At 35.4% G+C, this 5,094-nt stretch overlaps 1 long non-coding RNA gene across 1 annotated transcript in view; it reads right to left on the bottom strand.

Annotated features, from left to right (window-relative positions):
* LOC107061769 (uncharacterized) overlaps positions 1–3,147 on the bottom strand; it is a 7,365-nt gene extending 4,218 nt beyond the window's left edge. The window contains exon 1 of the long non-coding RNA XR_001474203.1: positions 3,100–3,147. This is a non-coding gene — a long non-coding RNA (uncharacterized lncRNA). The remainder of the gene's footprint in view (positions 1–3,099) is intronic.
* Between the last annotated feature and the right edge of the window lie 1,947 nt (positions 3,148–5,094).

A 5,094-nucleotide genomic window follows, 5' to 3' on the forward strand; every position in this document is an offset into this window, starting at 1 on the left:
GATGCGTTTGAAGCAAGTTTTTGAAGATATAAATTTGTAGTTATTGGTGTTTCTTCAAGGTTTTACACTTGGTTAACTAAGGTAATCATCTCGAGACTCTTTTATGATTGTTTTTATGAAGTTCTACGGACATTTCGTCAAGTTGAGGCCATTTGGCAAATCTGCCGATTTAAGAACAATTATGAATTGTTTATAGGTGCGTACCAGCTGTGTATATATAGTGTTTGCGAAGCTTAGGACGTAAGGAACAACTTTCGTGAAGAAGCTACGGCCATTCGAGCGTTCATTGAAAAGGTATGTTAAGGCGAAGCTACGTCCCTCATTTTAGCACCACTCCTGGGAAATTCCTAAAACGCCGAATGCGATATTTTGCTATTCTCTTGCTAGAAAGACCTTCAGTGAAAGGCATTGGGATCTCAGCTGAATTTTTTTCATGATTCTGTTATTTTGATAGTTCACTCGTTCGGATAAATAGAGTGTTCGACATCTACATGTCTATTTTATCGGTTTCCTTGATTTATATGTCCGCACGTATGAATTCGTATTCTTCCTTGGGTGATGTGAATTAAAATGTCACGCGAGACACTTACTTCTTGTGACCAGCCCTCTTTCTCCACTAAGGTTATTATTAAAAAAATCTTTAAAGTAACTCACGATCTTCAAAACTCTCGAATATAATTTAAATGTAAACTATTAGAACAGTTGGTTTTTGAAATATTTTTTTTATAAATTATCTAGGAACCAAGTTAGGAACTAAGTAAGTCACCTTAAACTTGTTATGAATATCAACATGGTTAGGTTATCCTTCTAAAATTCTAGTTAACTTTTCAAGCTTATTTGGAATAACATATCAGGTTCCATGAAATTGTTATATGTTATACGAAAGTTATTATGGGGTTATGAGAACAAGACTACAAACGGGACAAGATTGGAAACATGACAACAGTAACTCATAGGTGTTATAAATCCATGACATGACATGCTATGCATTCTACTCCTGAGCTATAATCGGGAGGTATGGGGCCTATTGCCTATATTTATACGTATGAGACACAGATAGCCACAAGTTGGCGAATATGATGCCGGTTCGCTACCGGAAAGCACCACTATTGCTAGCATATGGTTGGGTATGTCATGCATTTGCATCTATATATATATATATATGTATTCACGACATATGATTATACGAGCACACCATGCATATTTAAGTAGTTGGGGGCTAAAGGTCAGCCATGGAGATTATTTGGGTTTCAGTTTTAGGTGGTATCTCTATTACCCTTTTACAGTAAATGTTTATGATTTTACTTTCTGCTTTACATACCAGTACATTTTTATTTGTATTGACGTCCCTTTGCCTGGGGACGCTGCTTTTTGTTTCGTGTGCGAGCAGGTATATGCAAGGACTCTAATCGACCCACCCGCTAGGATTCAGGTTCAGCTGTGAGTTGGTAAGCTCCATCTTATCCTGGGGCCATCAGAGGATGTTTACTTTTGTTGTACAGTTTGGGTATAGTCGGGGCCTTGTCCCGACAGTGCTTATGTCACTCATAGAGGCTATTGTGGACACAATATTCTGGGCTTTCTTTTTGTATGTTTCAACCTCTAGCCAATAGGCTTGGCATGTATATATATGTGTGTGTGTAAGTAGGTATGTTTTCGGTTGTGGCCTCGTTGGATAGATAGTACATATTTTATTTTTTTTGGTTTGTCTACCATTATTTGTATGGTTTATTCTCATTCAGGTCATGATCTCTGGGTCCAGGCTTCACTTTTTAGAGGTTGTGCAGCCCAATCTTTTTGTTTCACAGTTTGGTTTAGCTAGTATGTTTCAGTGGGTAACTCGATGTATTAGGGTATCGAGTGCCAGATACGCCCCCTATTTTGAGGTGTGACAAAAATAAAATGTAAAAGCAACTAAGTCAACACCTATTTTTTTAATCTTTTCAAATCCTGCCCTAATGTAGTCAATAAACCAAATTATCTTTCCATTACATCACAATTTATCAATGCCAATTCTTCAAGCCGAGCCATAATTATAAGATATAAATAATCTATAACCTGTTACAATCCCTTACATCAATAACATGTTAACAGTTGCAAAACCAACTAAGCAACTCAAGAGAACTAAATTATGATACTTAAGGTTGCAGCACCTGAATATTTTAGCATATTGGTTACTCAAAAAAAAGGAAAAACAAACTTTGGCATTAGTTTGGGTGTGTGGTGTTTGAAGTGAGACACTAAAACAAAATGAGACACTCATGAAAAGTATATATTAGATTGTGATAATATTATCGTTACTTCTAGTATGAACAATACACTAATGATTTGCAGAATTTCAGCCCATCCAAAAATCAAGAAATGCCTAATCCACATTGCAAAAGTAAGCAATTTGATTGGAAAAATTATATTGAACTTCCAAGTTCAGATATAACTATGAGGGGTATATCCAACTACTAAAGAGTTGCTTGTCAAGAACCTTAACCCTTTTGGTATTTGTATTATATTCAACTAAATTTAAGTTTGCATCAAAAAATTTCACATGAACGTAAAACACTTTCTAACAAAGACAATTATATATCTAAGGAAACTCGAACTTGAATCTCTTTTGAAGAGATACTCATCAATCCACTAGTGCACTTGTTAATGGGACCATTATTAAATATATAATTGTATTTAGAAACTTGGCTTGTTTACCTAGTCAAATATCTTCTTTAAAACCATTTCCAAAGATTATATAATACGTAGTATCATGTAGATATTTTCTCGTCGATAACGTTTTTGATGGACTTTTCGTCAAAAATCTTCTTACCAACCTATCAAATTCAGATGAAACGTCCATCGAAAATTAGCAATTATGTAACAATAAATATCATGCCTAGTATGAATCCATGATCTAGTTATCTTTCTCTTCACCAGTAACAAGACAACAACTTTGTACCCTTAAACTCCTCAAACAGCCCCAAATTTCCTATCAATCAAAATGGAGCATAACAGAGTGACTGGACCGCTACTAATCAAGGAGATAAAAGGAGGAAGGAGGGAAAAAGAAATCACAATAATGGGTGGGAAAGAACATACATGTAGCTGAAAACATACCTGTAGCTGAAACTTCAATAGTAATAACTGCAAATCCTTAACTTCACACTGCACGCAAAAATAATTGTAAAATGAATTTAGTATTTTTTATAATTTGTATCTATCAAATAGAATATGTTATAGCTCACCTTCAACATATGATATCATTGTGTAGCCATGTGAATTTATGAAAGCTTAGACAAACAAAACACTAGAGCTATTTGGTTTCAATACTGAAATGGAAATATGAGTGCAAGTAAAACGTAGATTTAGAAGGATAACAAGTGCTACACATCAAAACTCACAAGTAACAATACTCCAAGTAACACTACCAACTATAGCAAGAGGAAAGGTTTAACTGAAAAGATTTACATGAAATTTCACAAGCTTTGGAGGTCCTAAATTAGGTTTTTTAAGTTTAGCGGGCCCCAAAAAGTTGCTACAACACAAAAGTAAATCAGGAAATGAAACAATGATTTAAAAAAAAAAGAAAACTATAATCACCCCTCTGCCCAAATCACACAGAAACAGAGAGAACAAAACTCCAGCGTGGAATCAAATCAATCAATAGCCAAATTTAACTAAAAAGAAACCTGATAATTCCAATTTCCCTAAATTCCACAAAGAAAATCAACAACATTCAACCCAAACAGTAACTTCCCTATAACACAAATTCTGCCTATAAAATAAAGAAGAGTAAAACATAGATTTAGAGTGACAACAAGTGCTCCACATCAAAACTCACAAGCAACAATATTCCAACTAACACTACCAAATATAGCAAGAGAAAAGATGAAAAGAACAAAACTCTAGTGCTTTACCTATCAGTTCCTTCCTCTAGAACCTTAAATTAAGCATAAGGAAATTATATAATAATAAATTTAAAAACTTGACTTTTCAAGGGAGGTTCTAACTACTTCTCAAATCGCTTTACTACGGATGTGAGAGAGCACAATGTGTTCAATTGCATCCTAGAAATCAACTATGAAAATGTAATGACTTGTTTTCGTCGTTATAGAAATGCCAACGGGGGAAAATTTGGGACCTGAAAACTTTTTCGTAGTATTTGAATTTTTCTAACCTTGTCCAGATTTGGACGAAATCAGAGTTTTTAAGGTGTAGGGAAATCTGGTAATAATCGGGTGATTTATTTATAATTCTGGGTACATGAGTGGTTAGATAACTCGTTAAGGAATCCGTACGACTTTACGAAATTGAATTCGGGAGAGTAGAACTCCCGTAATCGACCTTAGCGTAAAGGGTATTTTCTAAGCATTGTTGGTTAGAGGTGTGTTGTGAAATGGGGATTTTGGAATTCTTTAAATAGCTCACTGGTTTGTGCAAGCCGCTCTGGCGGGGCCGCTACAGTAGGGTGAGGGCCGCTGTGGCGGGTTCGACGCGACTTAAGTTCATAAATAAACCCCTAAACGATCTCATTCTGCATTTTTCAATTTTTATAGCTAAAGAACGAACCCCAGGTGACTCCTAACAGTTTTCCACCATTCTTGAGGCTAAAGGTAAAATTTTCACTCCTCGAATCCAGTTTTTGATCTGTAGAACGTAATAGAATGGACAATTAATGATGGGGGAGGGTTTTGATCTAGATTCTATGGTGGAAACAACCCTATTTTGGATACTTGGGATCATGGGTACGATCCAGGGTTGTTAGAATTGTTAGTAATTCACGTAATTAGTGATTGTTTATTGATTCCCGTGTTATTGTGATTGTTTGTAGACCAAGAACAAGCGGAATGAATCCGTAAAGGGAAGGATCAAGTTTCTTAGGGTTTCAAGCTTGTTTCGAGGTAGGTGATGGTTGTGATTCTATGATTGTGTGATGTATGTTTGTTCTTGCTTCATTATGATACATGTATGTATATGAATGTTGCATTATTGATCACACTTGTTGTAATGAGGTAGATGAATAATGGTTACCATGAAATCATGACTTAAATGTATCATCTTGATGATATAATGGTGATTGTGGTGTGTGAATGGGATCGGATTGCCACGTTC

Source organism: Solanum tuberosum, unplaced genomic scaffold, assembly GCF_000226075.1.
Source record: "Solanum tuberosum cultivar DM 1-3 516 R44 unplaced genomic scaffold, SolTub_3.0 scf00165, whole genome shotgun sequence".
In the NCBI taxonomy this organism is placed as follows: Eukaryota; Viridiplantae; Streptophyta; class Magnoliopsida; order Solanales; family Solanaceae; genus Solanum; species Solanum tuberosum.